General features: G+C 48.6%; 1 protein-coding gene across 1 annotated transcript in view; it reads right to left on the bottom strand.

The window, feature by feature from the left end:
* Positions 1 to 21,698, bottom strand: part of MRC2 (mannose receptor C type 2) — a 57,435-nt gene extending 35,737 nt beyond the window's left edge. The window contains exon 1 of the mRNA XM_006092176.3: positions 21,670 to 21,698. The gene's annotated coding sequence lies outside the window, so the exon portion shown is untranslated. The remainder of the gene's footprint in view (positions 1 to 21,669) is intronic.
* Between the last annotated feature and the right edge of the window lie 41 nt (positions 21,699 to 21,739).

A 21,739-nucleotide genomic window follows, 5' to 3' on the forward strand; every position in this document is an offset into this window, starting at 1 on the left:
GGAAGTGGCTTTCTGAGCCAGCACAATCCAGCCTCGCTGACCCGGCCGCGGGCAGCGCTCCGCATTCCCCACGGGAGCTGGCCGGCTCCGCATGGCCATTGGCAGGAGCGCACGTGGGTGGCCGGGCCACGCCCACGCGCAGGAATCACCTGCAGCTGCAATGAGCGCATCACCCGCAACGAGGCCCACCTACTCGTTAAAGCAGCACCCCGCCCCCCTCCGCCAGGCCTCCTCAGCCACACTAGCTTTATGTATACGTGGGAGTCGGGAGCAAGTTATTTCATAAAATCGCTTACAGGAGAGCCCTCTGGGATCCCAACCGCAGCACCAGGTTAGGTGGCCCATACCTGGTTGACTGAGGATGAATTGATGAGTGAGTGAGAGAATACTGGAGACAATACCCAGGCAAATTTAGACGGTTTTTGTTTTGTTTTAGTTTTGACAACGTGGCCTGCAGAGGTGGGGGGGCGGGGGGAGGCGGGAATAGGAGGGGGAGTATACCTTAAAGCTAAAATGTAAGTACAGTACCCGGCTTCACTGAAGTCAACAGAAATGAAGAAAGAACCTTTGAGGCCTTTCTGTATTTTCTAACTTTCCGTAGTGAAATCAATATTTTTAAAAAATGTAGCTTCCCACTCACAAAAAAAGAAATGTGTAGAGAATTCTACTGAAATGGAAAAATGTGTGAGAAATTGAAGTTTCAAATATAAACATTTTGATTCACAAGAAAAATTTCATGAACAATTTCTAGATAAGTCTTTCAAATAACAGAAGAGTAGGGATTCCCAACTCCCTACACAGGGGGCCCTCACTGGCAAGCACCCCGAGAGCTCAGGTTCATCCTTCGCCTGGCGCCTCCTCATCACCTGGAATCACAGGATATGTCTGTGGGATGACAGAAGGACTATGAAAGGAGGGATCTTAGCTTTAGCTTGTCCACCCTTTCTACAGTGGACACTTCATCACGGAAAGGCTCAGTACTTGTCCAAGGATATTCACACAACTGGAGCCAATTTAGACCTTTTCATTAGGACTAAAACTTGCTAAAGTCCCAAACAGCATAATGCCAGTGTTTGCTTCCATAACTTAACCATATAATGTACTGTCTTCTATTGAGAATGAAAAGGAAGTTGGTGATAATTACACCAGAACAGGCTTGCACCAGGACTCGCCCAGGCAAACAAGGCCAGATGGTCACCCCGCACTTACAGAAAGAGACAAGTTAAAGTTTATCACCACACAGGTTACAGTTTACTATGTGTTTACTAGGGACTAGGTCCCAGGCATGGGGTGCCAAGGCTTTGTCTTTAATCCTCTTGCCAATCCTCATAGGGACCCTCAGGCAAAATTCCATGTGACAGGTGAGGAAACTGAGATCAAAGGCCCTGAAAACACTGTAATAAGGGTGGGGTGAGAGGCCAGGAAGGCTGGTTCCAGAGCTGAGCTCCAAACTACTGTTCCAGGTACCTGAACCTATAACCCAGACGCAAGTTGTATTTGACCTTCACAGTGTGTGAAAGAAGTGAGCCAACATTTGAAACTGGAGAGATTTCACATATAAAGCTGTATTTCCAGCTTCTCTTGGAAATATTGAGAGGCCTGACAACACTGAGCCAGTGTGCCTGCAGGGAGGGGCTCACCAGCTTGCCACAGTCCCCACCCATCCCTTCTGTGCCCCACACCCCAGCACTGAGGTGGAATGAGAGTGGCCATATGTTATCATACTTGTGCTGCCCTGGTTGGGGTGGCTCAGTTGGTTGAGCATCATCCTGTGCATGGTTTCGGGATGTTTCTCTCTTACATCGGCACTTCTCCCCTCCCCTCCCCTCCTCTCCCCTCCCCTCCCCTCCCTTCCTCTCCCCTCCTCTCCTCTCCTCTCCTCTCTCTCTCCCCCCCCCTCCTCCCCATGGGTGAGGTAAAAAAAAAAAAAAAAAAAGGATGTGCCTATTCCAAGCTGAAAAAAAAGAGGGAGAGTGAGTTTCTCTAAATTAGGCTCCACTGCCCTGCAACCACAGTGTCCCTGGGACATGCCGCCTTCCTATTACAAGATGTGTCTGAAACACAGCACACTATGATTCCGAGAAAGCACAACGCATTTCACAACCAGCTTTTGCTCTGCTCACTGGCAGTTCCCCAGCCTGACTTGGTGACATTCAAGGGTGACTTGTTTGGTTCTAAAAGCAAAGCATGGCCCTCTTTACAGTTAACTGAACTTAGGACCTTGTTTGCTAGGGAAGCTTCAGGCGCTCCCAAAAACGATATGCCAACGATTAAACACCTGCTGTCTTCTGCAAGGACAGGCCAACGGGACCTGCCCACACCTTCTCTGGAGACACCGTGGAAGAGGTTCGCTCTGGAATCTGGACCCACCCAGGTTCAAACCCTTAATGGGCCCTGTGCTGGCTGCCTCATTTCTTCCAGCCCCACTTTAGGGAGGACACTAATTAAGACCCATCTCATGGGTTTCTGGAGGATTAAGCGAGAAAACACGTGAAGATGCTCTGTACCCGGTGAGCACTAACATTTCATTATTGTTGTGTGTGTTTTTCTATTTAAGCAAGACCCTCCTTTGTGATTGGGGCCCTGAGCTCAAGAATCTATGTTTCACAGCAGAGAGCCTGGGAACCAGGCGTAGCAAACACTGCAGTTTGGATAAGAGAAAATTACCAGAGGAAATAAGGCCAAGGACTCGAGTGTTTAAGCTGCTCTTCAGAAGAATTCAAAGAAAAATAAATCCATGGTCCAGATGTGGAGTCCTCCTCCCATTCCCGTGGGTGCCTGGTCCCTGGCAAGCATCGTTTGTTTCTGGCCTCTGCACATTTGAACCCTTCCTCAGGTGTGCCCGGAAGGGAGCTGCAAGGAGAAGGCCACGGACAGCGTGGCAGGGAAGCGTGGGGGCACTTGAGGGAAGGCAGGGCAGCCTGGGGTGTCCCGCCACATCCTGGGTCTGCAGAAATAAACTCCAAGGGCAGTCACGAAGGGAAAATGAGGTCACAAAATGCACAGCTGGAAGGGAGAGAGCGAAAGGCGGGGGGTAATGCCTGCACCACTTGGCATGGCAGATGTTGGGACAGGAGGAGGAGGAGGACAGAGGCTGCATGGGACCCTCACTGGGACTCAGGCAATCACAGGGCAGGGGGCCCCAAGAATGGGAAGGAGAAAAGGGGTGGGGAGCATGGGCTGAGAATCAAGATCTCGCCTAAGAGTTCAGGTCTGATTCTGCCATCACAACCTAAATGACCTTAGGGAACTCAAACTATTTTCTTACCTGTAAACTGATTATAACATACCCTCACCGGCTCCTGGTGAGATCGGCAGGGAGAGATCTACAGGAATATTGACATGATCCCTCGCCCACTAAATGTGCGGGAGCTGTGTCGTATCCTCTCCTCTCCCCAGTTCAGATCATACAACAGGTGCTCAGTACTGGCATGTTGAACTGAGCTGGACCAGGGGAGGTGGAAAGGCAAGCTGCCCTGTGTCCTATGGGCCAGGGTTTAACATCCTCTAAATGACACCCTCCTCTAAAATCAGATCCACACCATGGACAATGAAAAGGAGGGAAACATGAAATTATTTCTTGTGCCAGGAGGTTTGGATTATATGTAACTTTCCATTATATTATTATAATGTTCCTAGAGTAAATAAAATGGAGGGAAGGGAGGCACAGGGGGCATTTTAAGATCTCTGAAGCAACAAAAGCTCTCTGCATTTCCCAAAGAATCCAACTCAGGGCTCAGTGAATTTAACTTGCTTTGTCCTGAACAAAACCTCATACCACAACACCCCACTGCCACCACCGCCAATACAACATCACAATAGACCTGACATACAAAGGCATGTCTGCCCGGGTCTCCCCACATTCCTTCTCGTGCCCCACTCTTTTCCTGGTTTCTCCCATACATTTTTAGGACCATAAAAAAGGACTGCTCCCACAATCATCACTGATCCCCCCTCCCTGACATTAATTAAGAATCAATGGCACGGTTAAGAGAGCTCAGGCTCTAAAGACAGGCTGGGCTTCGGTTCCCGCTCTTGAACTAGTCATTTGACCGCTTCAGGCCTCGGCGTCCTCATCTGTTGAGTGGAGAGAGTACTCACGTTTACCACACACAGCATCACTGAGCACCTCACCTGTGCCAGGAGCCACCCGTGGGCATCCTGCCCCACACGGCCTGAGCTCGTGGCCCAAGTGGCTCCAGCGGGCAGCCCTTCTGGAGGAGATTTTGGCAACGCATCTCAAAAGCTTTCAAAAACACAAACCCTCTGACCCCAGAATTCACTTCTTAGGAATTTAACTTAAGGAAATAATCTATGCAATGGACTTTGGGTGATAATAATGTGTAATATAGATTCATTAGTTATACAAAAAAGTGCCACTCTGGTGAGGGATTTTGATATTGGGGACATATGGGAAATCTCCATACCTTTCTCTTAATTTTGCCATGAAACTAAGATTGCTCTTTAAAAAATTCTAAATAAAATAGTAGATTGAAATACAAAACAAAAAAAACACAAAAAATCTATGCAAAGACTAGCTACACAATCTTATTTATTATAGCAATGGTTGGGGGCAAATTAATGTCCAATGATTTGGTGTTGACTGAGTAAACTGAAATAATGTCACATAATAGAATACGAACATAATGCAGACAATAGAAATTAATTTAAAAAAAGAGTAGCCCTAGCTGGCTTGGCTCAGTGGATAGAGCATCAGTCTGTGGACTGAAGTGTCCCAGGTTCGATTCTAGCCAAGGGTACATGCCTGGGTTGCGGGCGCGATCCCCAGTAGGGGGTGTGCAGGAGGCAGCTGATCAATGATTCTCTCTTATCATTGATGTTTCTATCTCTCTCTCCTTTTCTCTTCCTCTCTGAAATCAATAAAGAAAAATATATATATATATATATATATATATATATATATTTTTTTTTAAAGAGTATTTAGGTGTGGACAGAGCTTCACGATCTGATTTTTTAAAACTGAATGTATAGCCCTGACCAATGTGGCTCAGTAGGTTGAGTATCATCTGTGCACTAAAAAGTTGCCAGTTCAATCCCCAGTCAGGGCACATACAAGAATCAACCAATGAGTGCATAAATACTAGTATAAGTGGCACAACAAATCAATCTCTCTCTCTTTCTCCCTTTCCCTCTCTCTAAAGTCAATAAATAAGTAAAAATATGCTTCCCAAATAAAGATTTTAACTGAACAGCAAACAAGGGAAAGATATTTGTAACAAATAGGGCAAGAAACTCACAAAAGGCAATAAGAAAAATGTAGAGACCCTGATCATGTTAAGGTGATAAGACCTGAAGAGAAAGATAATCAAGGCTATAAACAGATGGCTCACCAAGAACTATCCAGGTCCAATAAGCTTATGGAAAATGTTGAAGAGCATTTGGAATACTAAAGTAATGTTCTTTTTCTTAAAAAAATACATATATATATTTTATTGACTTTTTACAGAGAGGAAGGGAAAGGGATAAAGAGTTAGAAACATCAGTGAGAGAGAAACATCAATCAGCTGCCTCCTGCACACCCCCTACTGGGGATGTGCCTGCAACCAAGGTACATGCCCTTGACCGGAATCGAACTTGGGACCTTTCAGTCCGCAGGGTGACGCTCTATCCACTGAGCCAAACCGGTTGGGGCTAAAGTAATGTTCTTATTTGCTGGATCTGAGTGTTGGTTCCTTGGGTGTGTTCAGTTTGTGAAAATTCAGTGCGCTGAACATTTATGATGTGTTCGCTTTCCTGTATTTATATTATACTCCAAGAATTACAGTTTTTTAAAGCAAGGATGGATAAACACAAAAGAGAAATTGGGTGGCGGAGGTGGGGTGGGTGGGAAAGACAGAGGGAGACAGAGGAGAAGCATACAAGGCAGTACTGGCATTCCTCAGAGACACAGCGGTTCAGCTCCAGACCACCGCAATAAAGCGAGTCACGGCGCATATAAAAGTTACGCTTACACTATTCTGTAGTCTACTAAGTGTGCAATAACATTATGTCTAAAAAGTAATGTACTATACATGCCTTACTTTTTAAAAATATGTTTTTATTGATTTTTTTTTTTGAGCGAGAGGAAGGGAGACGGAGAGAGAGAAACACTGATCAGTTGCCTCTCATACGCACCCAGCCAGGGACTGAACCCACAACCTCGGCAGGTGCCCTGACCGGGCAATCGAACCAGTCAATTTTTGGTGCACAAGATGACGCTCAACCAACTGAGCCACTCTGGCCAGGGCTATACATACCTTAATTAAAAAAATGCTTTATTGCTGAAAAATGCTAACCATCATCTGAGCCTTTAGCGAGTTACAATCTTTTTCCAGATGGAACATCTTGTCTCGATGTTAATGGTGCTCAGTGATCAGGGTGGTGGTCGCTGAAGGTAAAGGTGGCTGTGGCGGTTTCTTAAAATAAGACAACAATGGCCCTGGCCAGTTTTGTTCAGTAGTTGGGGCGTCAGCCCTCAGACTGAAGGGTCACGGGTTCGAATCCAGTCAAGGGCCGTACCTCAGTTTCCGGCTTGATCCCCGGCCCTGGTCGAGCAAGTGCAGAAGGCAGCAGATCAATGTATCTCTCACACATCGATGTTTCTCTCTTTGTCTCTCCCCCTTCTTTCCACCCTCTCTAAAAATCAATGGAAAAATATCCTCGGGTGAGGAGGGTTAACAAAACAACAAAAAAAAGACAACAATAAAGTTTGCCACATTGATGGACTTTTCCTTTCACGAACAATTTCTCTGCAGCATTCGATGCTGTTTGATAGCATTTTACCCACAACAGAACTTCTTTCAAATTGGAGTCCATCCTCTCAAACCCTGCCACGGCTTTATCAGCTAAGTTTATGTAATATTCTAAATCCTTTGTTGTCATTTGAACAATCTTCCCGCCATCTTCACCAGGAGTAGACTCCACCCACAAGAAGCCTTTAATCATGAGATTGCAGCAATTCGCTCACATCCTCAGGTGTCACTTCTAATTCTCGTTCCTTTGCTATTTCCATCACGTCTGCAGTCACTTCCCCCACTGAAGTCTTAAACCCCCCCCCAAAGTCATCCATGAGGGTTGAAATCAACTTCTTCCAAACTCCTCTGTTAATGCTGATGGTTTGACCTCTGCCAACGAATCAGAAGTGTTCTTAATGGCATCTAGAATGGTGAATTCTTTCCAGAAGGTTTTCAATTTGCTTTGCCCAGATCCATCAGAGGGATCACTATCTATGGCAGCTACAGCCTTACAATAGGTATTTCTTACAGATGTGAAAGTCAAAGATCGAGAAAAAAAAAAAAAAAGACGTGAAAGTTAAAATGATTCCTTGACCCATGGGCTGCAGAATGGATGTTGTGTTAGCAGGCATGAAAACAACATTAATCTCGTACATCTCCAACAGAGCTCTTGGGTGACCAGGTGCATTGTCAGTAATATTTTGAAAAGAATCATTTTTTTTTTCCGGAGTAGTATGTCTCCAGTGGGCTTAAATATTCAGTAAACCATGTCATAAACAGATGTGCTGTCATCCAGGCTTTCTTGTTCCATTTATAGAGCATAGGCAGAGTACGTTTAGCATAATTGTTAAGGGCCCTAGGATTTTCAAAATGGTAAATGAGCACTGGCTTCAACAAAAAGTCACAGCTGCATTAGCCCCTAACAAGAGAGGCAGCCTGTCCTTGGAAGCTTTGAAGCCAAGCAATGACTTCTCTCTAGCTATGAAAGTCATAGATGGCATCTTCTTTCAACGTAAGGCTGTTTTAACTACATTGAAAAAATGTTGTTTGGTGTAGCCATCTTCCTTACTTATCTTAGCTAGATTTTCTGGCTAACTTGCTGCAGATTTTACATCAGTACTTGCTACCTCACCTTGTACTTTTATGTTATTAAGACTAGAGGCCCAGTGCACGAAATTCGTACACAGGGGGGTGGGGGGCATCCCTCAGCCCAACCTGCACCCTCTCACAATCTAAGACCACTGGCTCCTACCTGCTCGCCTGCCTGCCTGATCGCCCCTAACCACTCACCTGTCTGCCTAATCACCCCTAACCACTCACCTGCCTGCCTGATCACCCCTAACTGCTCGCTGCGGGGCAGGGCCAGCCAGGGAGAGGGGCCATGGTCATTCTGATCTCTGGTCGTTCTGCCGTTTTGGTCGCTGGGCTTTTATTATATAGGATGGCTTCTTTTTGTTGTTAATCCTCACCCAAGGGTATTTCTTCCATTGATTTTTAGAGAGGGTGGAAGGGAGGGAGGGAGGTGGGGAGAGAGAGAGAAAAAATAATATTGATGTGAGAGACACATCAATTGGTTACCTCCCACATGAGTCCTGACCGGAGACCTAGGATTGAACCTGCAACCCAGGCACATACCCTTGACCAGGAATCAAACCCAAGACCCTTTGGTGCTTCTTAAGCTTCATGAACCAACCTCTACTACATTCAAACTTTTCTCCTGCAGCTTCCTAATGTCTCTCAGCCTTCAGAAAATTGAAGAGAATTAGAGCCTTGCTCTGGATTAGGCTTTGGCTTAAGGGAATGTTGTGGCTAGTTTGATCTTCTATCCAAACCACTAAAACTTTCTCCGTATCAGCAATAAGACTATTTTTCTTTCTTCTTTCTTTTTTTAAAATGTTCTTTCTTTCCATTCTTGTAGTTTTTAATTTTTAAATATTTTTTATTTCAGAGAAGAAGGGAGAGGGAGAGAGAGATAGAAACATCAATGATGAGAAAGAATCATTGATTGGCTGCTTCCTGCATGCCCCACACTGGGGATCAAGCCCACAACCCGGGCATATGCCCTGACCAGGAATCGCACTGTGACCTCCTGGTTCATAGGTCAATGCTTAACCACTGAGCCACGCTGGCCGGGCTTGCTTTCTTATTTTCTCACTGGAGTAGCACTTTTACTTTTCCTCAAGAACTGTTCCTTTGCATTCACAATTTGGCTAACTATTTGGTGCAAGAGGCCTAACTTTTGGCCTATCTCAATTTTTGGCTTTGGGTATGTACCTTCTTCACTAAGCTTAATCATTTCTAGCTTATGATTTAAAGTGAGAGACCTATGACTCTTCCTTTCACTTAAATCCTTAAGAGGTAATTGAAGGGTTATTAATTGGCCTAATTTCAATACTGTTGTGTCTTAGGGAAAAGGAGACCTGAAATGGGGGCGGGGCAAACAGCTGATTGGTGGAGCAGTCAGAACACACACAACCTTTACCGATTAAGTTCTCCGTCTCATATGAGTGTGGTCTGAGGTGCCCTAAGATAATTACAATAGTAACAGTAAAGATCACTGGTGAGCCCTGGCTGGTTTGGCTTAGGGGCTAGACTGCAGCTGTGGGCAAACTACGGCCTGCGGGCCGGATCCGGCCCCTTTGAAATGAATAAAACTAAAAAAAAAAAGACCGTACCCTTTTATGTAATGATGTTTACTTTGAATTCATATTAGTTCACACAAACACTCCATCCATGCTTTTGTTCCGGCCCTCCGGTCCAGTTTAAGAACCCATTGTGGCCCTCGAGTCAAAAAGTTTGCCCACCCCTGGGCTAGAGTGTCGGCCTGAGGACTGAAGGGTCCCGGGTTCGATTCCGGTCAAGGGCACATGCCTGGGTTGCAGGTCCAGTCCCGGACCTGTAGGAGGTAGCCAATCAATGATTCTCTCTCATCACTGATATTTCTATCTTCTCTCTCTCCTGATTCTCTATCATCATTGATGTTTCTCTCTCTCTCTCTCCCCCCGTCCCTTCCTCTCTGAAATCAATAAAATATATATTAAAAAAAAAGATCACTGATGACAGATCACCTTGACAAATATAGCAATAATGAAAAAGTCTGAAGTATTGTGAGAACTATCAAAATGAAACACAGTGACATGAAGCAAGCAAATGCTGCCGGGAACAGGCCACTCACTAGATAAGTGATCCTGGATCTCAGCCTGTTTGGCTCAATTTCTTTATCTGTGAAATGGAGGCAGCCTATGTGGGATTGCCTAATACTGACCCTGCTGATTTTATGTGCTCAGTAAATAGTCACGTGGTCTCCAGTTCTCATTTGTTGCATAATGTTACACAGACGCGCCATAAGTTCATAAAACGCGGAAGCCTTCCTAAAGGCTTTTCTGATTTGCCCTCTAGCCTCATCCACAAAAGTACGGCCATTCAGTGCTTATAGAATTTTGTGTCCTGCTGTTCTCTAAATGCAAACTTTATTACAACGTTGGAGTCCTCTCCCCTTGCCTCTTCTGTAAACACGTGGCTAATTCGTGCCAAATGAAGATGCTCACATCTGGGGGGCTGTTAATGGAAAGAGCTCCAAACCAGTGAGCACCCTGAAGAACTTCTTCAGAAAAACCTCCTACGAAGGCCTGCAAGCGGGGAAGCTCATCTCGCACTTGTCCTTTAGAAACACAATGGGAGGGGCAGGCATGGAGCTGCTGGGAAAACTGTTCCCGGGCCTCAGGCGGCAGGGCCTCAGCCCCTGGGGTTGTCAATTCCGCACCCAGGTTTGCTCAAGCCTTTGGCAGCCAGGTTGGAGGGCTGGCTCCCTTGAGCCTGGGAAAGGCCCACCCACCTAGGAAGGCTCTGATTGGCTCCGTGGATTTACATGCTGCAGGCCTGGCCAAAATGTGTGATGGAAGTTGGGGAGGACTGCCCCCTGTACCCCAATTACAGACATATTTAAAGAAAAAAATCTTTACCCTGTTAAATATTATCTATATATATAAAAGGCTAATATTCAAAGTGTCCCCTCGGGAGTTCGACTGGGAGAACGTGAGTTCAATCGCTCCCTATGACATGTACTGACCACCAGGGGGTGGCACAGAACATGGCAGGTGACCAGTGGCAGTGGCGGGGTGCTGAGGGAGCAAGGAAGGAGGAGGCAGGGAGGCGGGGGGAACTGCACAGTGGCAGCACACAGGTGGCGAGGGAGGGAGGGAGGCGGGGAGGTGGGGGGAACCACACAATGGCGGCGTATGGATGGCGAGGGAAAGAGGAGGCCGGGAGGCAGGGAATCTGATCAGCCCTGATCACCAGCCAGGCCTAGGGACCCTACCTGTGCATGAATTTTGTGCACCAGGCCTCTAGTATAACATAAATAGTACTAGAGGCCCGGTGAACAAAATTCATGCACTTGGGAGGGCTCCCTTAGCCCAGCCTGCACCCTCTTGCAGTCTGGGACCCCTCGGGGGATGTCCGCCTGCCAGCTTAGGCCTGATCCCCAGGGCCTAAGCCGGCAGTCAGACATCCCTCTCACAGTCCAGGGCTCTCGCTGTCTGGGACCCCTCGCTCCTTACCGCCCACCTGCAGCGGAGGCGGGAGAGGCTCCCACAACCACCGCTGCGCTCGCCAGCCGTGAGCCCGGCTTCTGTCTGAGCTCCCCCGTGGGAGCACACTAACTGGTGGGCAGTGTACATCATAGCGACTGGTCGTTCCGCCGTTCGGTTGATTTACATATTAGGGTTTTATTATATAGGATGGCAGCATATGACATACATAACCTGTTGAATTTTGGTGTGAGCTTTCTACCAATTCTATCCATATGCCCAAAATACAATTTATGTTCATGTCTATTGTGTATGCATATACACATCCATACAAACGTTTCAGAATCTTGTGGTCCTTAATATTTCAGCAAAAGAATTTGTCTGTCTTTAATATGCTGTTCCATGATGCAATATACTACATTTCATTTACTCCTTCCCTAGCTATTACTGGTCTTCAATTTGTAAACACGTTTTCTTAATTATAAATAATGTCATGTTGAACATATTGTTGCATCAATCTTTGTAGGCCCTATTATGAGAAGTGAAAACGGCATCTTGCTTTTTTTAATTAGTAGCGATTTAAAACATTTTCCGTAGTCTTATTGGACACAGGTATCCCTCCTTTGTGGATGCTGTTCGCAGCCTTTATTGTCTTATCTTTTCTGATCTTAGATGCCTTAAAACTACTAGAGATTCTTGTGTTTCTTTCTCATTGGCTTATATGAGCTTCTCACCATATACATTATAGATATCACTTCCCTTTTTTGTTGTTCTTTTTAAATTTTATTGGGAACCCCCACTCTGATCACAACTTCTCCCATTAAGGGTAACTAACCACTGAGCGACACCGGCCAGGGATGGCACTGTGGTTTTAATTACTCCTGGCCAGTTTTGTAAAATGTCCACAGTCTAAATTAGTCTGATGTTTAATCATTCAATTCATGTTAAACATTTTTTGGAAAGAAAACTGTGTGGGGGATGTTGTGTCCTTTCCATTGTATCACACTGTCCGTTTGTCCCCTAACTGGTGATGCTATTTTTTATTAAAATATAATGTACAATATTACAAGAGAAGGGCAAATACTGTATGGTTTCACTTATATGTGAAATCTAAAAAATAAAATAAAAATAGACTCAGAGATACAGAGAACAAACTGATGGTTGCCAGAGGGGAAGGGAGGGGGAAAGGATAAAAAAAGATGAAGGGGACTAAGAGGTACACATTTCCAGTTATAAAATAAATGGCACAGGGATGATATACAGGCACAGAGAATATAGTCAACATCATGATTACCCAGTACAGTGTCAGATGGTTACTAGGCTTGAGCATGATCACTTTGTCGGTATATACTAGTAAATGTTGAATAACTATGCTGTATACCTGTAACTAATGAAATATTGTTAGCTCATCGGCCCATGAACCAAAGGATCACGGGTTCGACTCCCAGTCAACCTGGGTTGTGGGTTCGATCCCCAGCTCTGGTCGGGGCACATGTGGGAGGCAAACAATCGATGTGTGTGTGTGTGTCTCTCTCCCCCTCCCTCCCCACCTTCCACTATCTCTAAAAATCAACGGAAAAAATAGCCTCGGATGAGGATTAACAGCAACAAAAAATGCAATGCCATAAAGACAAAAAGGCCAAGCCACTATTGTAGTTTAAAGAAACTCAAGCGACTTGACGCCAAATTGGATTCTGGACGCACAGCTGTTAAGAACAGCTGTAAAAAGCACTATTGGGGCAACTGGAGAAATGCAAACTTGGCCTGTATATTAGGAAAAATTGTATCTATATTTCTTGTATGTGTGATTATGGTATTGTGGTTATATAGGATGTCTTTGCTTTTAGTTGATACATGATGAAGTATTTAGGTGTGAAATGTCACATCTACAACTGCCTATAGCTTCACACACACACACACACACACACGATAAAGCAAGTATGACAACATGTTAACAGCTGTGCTCCTAGGTGAAGACTTAATATAGGTCCTCACTGCATTAGTTTTTTCAACCTTTCCAATGGTTTGAGGAAGAGTATAATGCCAATGCAGTCCTGTGGGGTTTCCCCCCGCTCCACATCATGTCTCTCAGATGCAGCCGTGCTAAGGCAGGTAACCGAGGTTCACTCATTCACTGCTGCGTTGTATTTCATGGCGTGTCTGTATCTGTAATTTATGCCTACTTTGTTCAGTATGCATCTTTGGTTTTGCTTTGGCTATTCTAAACAGTGCTTCCAACTCTTCCCAAACCACCAATGCTCTTCTATAGTCCCAGATCCTTCAGAGAGGAGAAGCATGTATGGGGTTATACCAGGAAGTCCTTTCCTCAGCGACCCAAGACGGACCGCAAGGCTGTGCCCACCAGGCTGCTCTGACTCAGAGTGCTCCCTCTGCGGTCAGACAGGCTCCCGACCCTGAGATTTCAGAGCAGCCTCGCCTCCATCTTTCTTTTAATGAACGTAAGACTAGCACCTCAAATGAATCAGTGAACGCTGGACTCTACTGACACTGCTCTCCATTTGGGGGGATTGCTTTGGAAATACAAGCGTTGGGAAGGCAGGAACCATGCCTGATTTGTTCACCAAGGTGTCCTCAGCACCAAATAGCATCCCTAGCACATTGGCAGTGCTCGGGAGAAGAAAACAAAACTGAAAACGAAACAGTTAACCGAATGAATGAATAAGTGATTATCAGCGATCGGGCATGCATCTTCATTTCATTGTTACTGGTGTGTGCACGTTGTTTTGTCAGATTGCCTTGTGGTCATAAGAACTTCCTTCTCAAGTATATTTCTGTGTACCGACATTAGCTGTATATTTGTTCCTTATCCCAGCCACATAGACTGTCAGTCATGTTAAGGTATCTTCGTTTGCTATCCTCTTACTGTTGGGCTTTTGCATGGTTTCCAATTTGTTTTGCAACCACAAATAACACTCCTATGAACTTCTTTTCCTCTTTGGGATTAATGCCTTATGAATTCCCAAAAGTGGAATTATGAAGTCAGAGGCTACCAAGTCTTACATACCTAGTTTCTGACAGATTGTCTGAAAGACTGAATCCTGAAGGGCTGAATCAATTTACAGGGCCCCAGTCACACATATTAACTCCCAGCTCTGCCAAGGCTGGGTTTCCTGTTTTTACTAGTTTAATTATGTATTTAAAGAACGTTATTTCTTTAACTTCTAGTGATCTTTGCACTTTCTATGTGACAACTTGCCATCTGAGCTTCCTTAAATGTGATCAGCTAGAAATGGAAATCAAAATTTTAAATTATCTTCCAGTTGTCCAATAACATATAAAAGTCAAGATTCCTTTCCCCATTAGTGTGTTTTTTCTGGAGTGTCTCACATTAACTTCTTAGAACAGCTTAAGTCTTCTAGAATGTATTTCAGCCCATCGAACTTCCCTCTGTTTATGCAATGCCTTATGTTTTTTATGATTGTGACATCATCTCAAACTCTGGAAGAATAACTCTCCTCAGGGCCTTGCTACTACAAAGAAAATAATTCTCATCTCAAGAAAAAAGTATTTTGTAGCATGATCACTTTGTCGGGTATATACTAGTAAATGTTGAATAACTATGCTGTATACCTGGAACTAATGAAGTATTGTTAGCTCATCGGCCCATGAGCTAACAATAATGATAACTTGTGGCCATCATTTAGTAATATGTACACATCAAATCATTATGTTATGTACCTTAAACTAATACAATGTTATATGTTAATTATATCTCAATAAAACCAGGGGGTGGCTCTTTGGAACACTTAACTGCTCTTTCTTTCTTTCTTTTTTTGTTAATCCTCACCCAAGGATATTTTTCCATTGATTTTTGGAGAGAGTGGAAGGGAGGGGGAGAGACAGAGAGAAACATCAAGTGAGAAAGAAACATCAATTGGTTGCCTCCCACACACACCCAGACCTGGGGCAGGGATCGAGCCTGCAACCAACCAAGTCCAGTCTGGGACCTCCAGTCTGCAGCTGATGCTCTATCCACCGAGCCAAACTGACTAGGGCTTTTTAAAAACGTTTATCTTTATTGTTGAAAGTATTACAGATGTCCCTTCCCCGCCCCCCCCACCCCGGTTTGGCCCCCTCCTTCCCACTCCCATCCCCTCACCCCACTATTATCTGTCTCCATGGGTTATGCATATATGTATATGTTCTTTGGCTGACCTCCTCCCTCCCCCCCCCCCACCTTTTTTTATTTCAATAAAGCTTTACTAAATGCCACTGTGTCCAAGGCCCTGTGCTGGGACCTGTGCAGGGATAGAAAGGAGGAAGTGGCCCCAGCAGGTGGGTGACAGAGATGAATGCAAGAGGAGCTCTGGAAAGAAAGGCTTCTTCAGATGAGGCGACTGGAAGGCCTCAGGTAAGGGCTGGGACTCAGACAGACCTGTGGGACAGGCTCCTGGCGGACAGAGGAGCATGAGGAGGGGCTTCGCGGGGCGCACTCAGGGCCTCTGTGGGTGCTGGCAGGTAGCTCAGTTCGACTTGTGCAAGGGGGTGGAGAGAAAGGGTAGACCCTGATCATGGAACGCTTCAAACTCTCAATGCAGAAATTTCAGACTTGGTTCTGTTGACGATTAAAGCTGCCCATTAGGATCACATATGTGGCCCTGGCCAACTGGCTCAGTTGGTTATAGCATCATCCCAATACACCAAGGTTGTGGGTTTGACCCCCCGACTCCCAGTCAGGGCAGATACAAGCAGCAACCAATGAATGCGTAAGTGGGACAATAAATCAATGTTTCTCCCTTCCTCTCTCTCTAAAATCAATCAATCAATCAATCAATCAATCAATCAATAAGTAGAGAGTTTAGACCTGCTTTAAGGAAAAAATGTGTCTGTAATTAGGATTTGTATATTGAAGACTGTGCTTTTTCATACTTACATCCATTTTTTAATATATATATCTTATTGATTTCAGAGGGAGAGATAGAAACATCAATGATGAGAATCATTGATCAGCTGCCTCCTGCACGCCCCCAACTGGGGACCAAGCCCGAAACCCAGGCATATGCCCTTGTCCAGAATCGAACCTGGGACCCTTTAGTCTGCAGGCCGATGCTCTATCCACTGAGCAAACCCAGCGAGGGCTTAAGTCCCTTGCTATTCATATTTACTCTTCCTAATAACATAAACAGCAATAATTTAATATTATTTCCTAAGAAACTGGTGTGTCCAGCAGGGTACCAGGCATGTATCTCATCCATACATTACTGCATGTTTGTGTATGTCTTACAATAGCCCTATGAGGCGGCATTAATTTATTTTTCCCATTTTACAAATTAAGGAACTGGGGCCTCCGCCCAAGGTCACGCAGCTGGTGAGTGGCACTAACAGTGGTCCCACCGACACTGTCCCGATGCACATCTCCAGAGGACTGGGCGGGCGGGAGCGTTCCCCGCCATGCACACTCCTGCCTCAGTCTACACCGGGGAGCCTGGCACCTGCCTCCCTTCCCACACTCCCGAGGAGATCGGGAAAGGCGGGGACACTGGCTTCCCATTTTCCCTACAGGAGCTCCAAGGCCACCACACAACCCTCTGACCATGTCCTCCCAGAGGTGATCCTGGAGAAAGAGATAAAACGAGACAACCCACACCTCCGTTCTGAGTTCATCTGCGTGTGACATGTGGGTGCTTGTCACTCAGCCCCACTGAGTCCAAGAGGCAGTGATGGGGACTCCTCGCCTCCTTCTCCTGAGTCTGGGAGGAGGGGCGGGTGCAGCCCGGACTGAGGGGAAGATGGCATCCCAGGCAGGGGGGCCGGTGTGTGCAGAGGCCAGAGCCAGAAGGTGGGGAGGCAGTGAAGGTTCAGGGAGGGTGGCGCAGGGCGTGCTAAGGAGAACAGGGGGAAGGTGTGGGGCCGGGTGACCCAGGAAGAAGCTAAGGTTTCACAGCCCCCATAGAGCAACACATCAGAGCTGTGGGGGCAGAACGCAGAGTCAGAGGGAAGCGGAGGGGGTGAGAGGCAAGGCCGAGGCAGACAGGGAGCATGGGCCCAGCACAGCGGGTGGGAGGGGTCTGCACAGTCCAGGGGTCGGGAGAGGGAGCTGAGCGGTCCACGGAGGAGGAGCAAGGGCAGGGAAGGAACGGTGCACTGGGTTTCCACAGGAGCCCATGCTCTAGTTTAGGGGCCAATCCAATCTGTCCCGAGGGGCTGGGGGTAGCTGAGGGCTTCCCCGGCCGGCCTGTTTGCTGACACAGCCCCTAACGGAGGAGGAACGGGGATGTGCAGGCCCAGGGTGAGATCCAAGCGCTGCGTCACCCTCCGATGGCCCACCCCACCCAGATTTATAGGGCTGGTCCTGGGAAAGCGGCCCCTCCCCTCTCATGAGGACCAAACAGGAAGAGGCACTTCCCGTCGGCAATGCCCGGGGCCCTCCAAGGGCAGGGGGAGGTGGACTGCGAAGAACAGGCCTGGGCATCCCTGCTCTCCGCACTGCGCAGGCGCAGTGAGCACCACTGGCTGAAGGGAGGCACCTATGCACCCTGAGCTCAGGGAAGCTGGGGTGCTGGGCTGGGGCTGGCTTCTCTCCATCAGGCCCCTTCAGTCACTCGCTTAGCCACACCTCCTCCGGGTGGGCACCTCAGATACCTTGAGGACACTTAGCAAGACTCAGTCCAGCCTCCTGGGCCCACTGGACTGGGGGAGAGACAAGCGTCTGGACAGCCCGAGTGTCATAGAGGGTTCCTCTCAGGAGGACACCGCGAGAGGATGTGTGAGAGGCCTTGGGGCTGGAGGGGAACCCTTAACGCAGAATTGCCCAGTCCTTCCTCGCACATAACCCCGGCAGTGCTTAATCCTGCAGACACAGTGCGGTCTGGCACTGAAGTATTCACGCTCAGCAGCCGCCCCTGGGTTCGAATCCTGCTTTTACCACTTGCAAGTGGTGGTGGGAGGGTCTTGGCAAATAACTAATCTGCTGCCAGTGTGTCCAGCGGGCGAGAACACCCTCCCGAGGTGGTGAGATGCAGAAAAGCTGTGCCCGGAAACACGTGGCACAGCACCCCGCCCAACGAAGCAGCCATGGCTGTTCCCACGGCTTCCCTCCGCAGGTACAGCGGCCCCTGTTTAACGCTTACATTAGAGGTGGACCCAAACGAATGCCCTTCTGAGCATCTCAAGGTGCTTCTGAAATCATCGCATCGGCCCAAATCCCTGTACCACGTAGGCCTCAGAAAGCCAAGCTTCTCTCGTGCGAACAAATAGGGGCCAAAACCGGGGGGGCTTCCTCCTCCCCTGCCTGCACTCCCACCTTGCCTAGGTAAACTTGGGGGGGGGGGGCAGAACCAACCATAGCTCAGGTGGGCACCACCCCCGCCCCGACAGTTCACAGGTGAGTGGGTTGGAGCAGGAAGAATGACTATTGGGGGTGGGGGTGCAGGTGATTTGTCTGGCCGACTCGAAGTAGCAGCAAGTACCTGCTGTCTTTCAAAAGGAAAGCTTGGTCCTCTACACAGCAGTCTGTCCCCACGGGAAGACTTCCCAGGTCTCCTTACTCCTTCACCTGCATCCTTGGGGCTCCCAGCAACTCTTTATCCAATCTGCACCTCATTTCTCTGCTCAGAAACCTGCAAGCGTTCTCAGGGTCCTCCACCGAAAGATGACAAGTCCCTCCCACCCCCAATTTTGGCCTCTTTCACTCAAGTTTCCCCTCCACCCCACCCCATCCCACTCAGGCACCCAGCAAGCTTCCACATGACCCCTGACCCCTGGTCTCACCCTCTCTGCTCCCCTCCCTGCTTCTGCAAAGCCTGGTCCCACCCAGCCTCCCTCCACAGTCTTGCTGACCTTTTGTCCCCCCACCCCTCCATTTCTCCAGCCTCCAGACATTAAGTATCCACAGTCCCAGGTCTTCACTTACTAGTTGCGTAGCCCAAAGTGAATGGTCAAACCCCCTTTCGCCTCCATTTTCACTGCAAAATGGGCCCAGCAATACCTACTTCCTTGAGTTATTGTCAGAATTAAATGAGAAACTGCACATAAAGCACTGACATGGCTGCTGGCCTTGAGCAGGCACCCCACCAATGGAATCCTGCCTTTCCTCCCTGTTAATTGTGTCTGTTTCACTCTCCAGCTCCATTTCCTTTTCTCCAAGGATGCAGCTTACACTCTTCTGTACTTTCCCTCCTCAAGTATTTGGCTCAGCGCTGAACATTGAATGCTGTTCAAAAATGCAGTCATGTAACAAATTAATAGCCCTAGCCAGTTTGCTCAGTGGATAGAGTGTCGGTCCTCGGACTGAAGGGTCCCGGGTTCGATTCCGTTCAAGGGCATGCACCTCAGCTGCAGACTCGATACCTGGCCCTGGTCAGGGTGCACGCGGGAGGCAACCATCGATGTGTCTCTCTCTCTCACATCGATGTTTCTCTCTGTGTGTCTCTCCTCTTCCCTTCCACTCTCTAAAAGTCAATGGAAAAATATCCTCGGGTGAGGATTAACCAAAAAGAAAAATTAATAGAGGTCTTCCAGCCACCTGCATTGGGGGGCATCCCATGGAGGTGGAGAAAGATGGGTTCTGCCAAGGGGCTCTGCGCTGCTCCATCCTCTCACCCCACAGGAAGCCACCCACAGGCACCCGTCCCCCAGGGTAAGTCTCACCCCAGCAGCAGTGGCGGTGGCCGGACAAGCCAAGCCGAATCCTAGCTCCCACAAGCATTTCCTGGGGCCATTCAGATCGTGGTGCTGGTAAGTTCTTCCCAGTGACCACCTGATTCATCAGGCACAGGGGGAGGGAGGGAACAGTGGCGTGCAGTGGTGTACCCTCCTCTTCCTCCACCGCAGGCAGGGAGACCAGGCCACCCCACCCCACACCTACGCTTCTTCGGAGCGGGTGGTGAGGGCTGTTATCGAGGCAATGCCATTGGGAAGTGGGGGCTCCAAGTGCAGGGACACAGCCAGAGGGAGAGCAGGGGCCGCGAGGAGACCGGGAGCAGGGGGGGCACTACCGGTGGCCTCCTAGACAGGCCCTCTCACTACACACTTCCAGCTCCATGGGGGTTTGGGGGGGCGGCGAGTCAGCACTGTGGCCACGGCTCTCCCAGAGCCTGGCTTTAAAATGCGCTCGGGGACTCTGGAATGGCCGTCCCCCTCCACCCCTCCACCCCGCCTGCCTCCTGGGTTCCTACACAGAGGAGCAAGACACAGCAGGAGTTGGGGAGCAGGGCAGCCAGTGTGCCCTGACCTGCAGTGCGTGGGGAGTTACTGCCTGGTCTGTGTTGGTCCACACTCAGTTCCAGGAGGGTCTGAAATTCACTCAGCTTGGTGTGAACAGGATCGCCCTGACCTCCACCTCTCCCCTCAGCGCAGTGGGGGCAGAGGTGTATTTTGGTGGCGAAAGTCACACCTGGTGGGCAGGCCAATCCAGCAAGCACTGGCCATGGGACTGTGGGGACTTCACACAAAATTGCAAACACTGCACTGTCTGTCCCTTCTCACTCACCGGATCCCCATAAAGCCAGGCGTTGCTGGGCCCAGGCCTGGGCTGTAATGACTGCCCCTGGCAATTACAGCTCTGACTCGGGGCTCCCCGAAGTGAGAGGCTCTTTCCTTTCAGCTCTGATTCTTGCTGAGGGGCCCATCTGTCCCCACACTTCATTGTCACCCTTTAGGGAGAGCAGCAGGAAGAGAAGGTACAGCTGAAGGTTTTTGCTTTTTGTTGGTCGGGTGTTTGCATCATGAGTAGCTCTTCGGCTGCCCAAGATCTGTCTACTCTGGAGGGGCGCCAGTTTGGTCGGAGCCGCCCACACAAAACACACACACACACACACACACACGCACACACGCACGCTGTCCAGCCTGTTGCTGCATCCTGGTGGCACAACACTGGCCCACAGAGCTCTGTTCAAGCAGAGAGGATGCTGCACGCCGCCAGCTGTCCTTGAAGACCAAGTGTGGGAACAGAAAATTATAAACACCCCGAGATTCCAGGAAGGCACACGAGCCCTTAGGAATTACTCGAAAACAATCCTAAGGCATCAGTCCTGGAAAGAAGCAAGGAGACCCCCCTGGATGGAGCCTCCAGTTCCCGCAGGCGCGCCCCGAAGGTCCCGGGCCGAGGGCAGCGCGATGCCGGGTGGTCCGGGAAGGCCGGCGCGGGGGTCCTCCGGAGCCCGCCCTCTTCCACGGAGGCTGCTCGAGACCCCGGGCTCCCCTCCCCCTCCGCCCGCCACATCTGGTTCCACTCAGGTCCTCCCCCACCTCCAGGCGCGTCCCTCCCCCTCTCCTCCCCGCTTTCAGAAAAGCAGAGATTTTTAAAAACCCGGTCACACACGCACTCACACTTGGGGGGTGGGGGGTGAGAGAAGGAGGGAAAAGTGGAGAAGAGAGGCCCGCTCCCCGGCGCTCCCCCTCGCCCGGCCCCCGAAAATTTGGCTCAAATTTGGTAAGGGCCTTACCCGGGAGGGCGGCGGTGGCGGCAGTGTCCCCGGGGGGGGGTGCCTGGGGGGGCCCCCAGGGCAGACCCCC

Source organism: Myotis lucifugus, unplaced genomic scaffold, assembly GCF_000147115.1.
Source record: "Myotis lucifugus unplaced genomic scaffold, Myoluc2.0 scaffold_99, whole genome shotgun sequence".
Lineage (NCBI taxonomy): Eukaryota > Metazoa > Chordata > Mammalia > Chiroptera > Vespertilionidae > Myotis > Myotis lucifugus.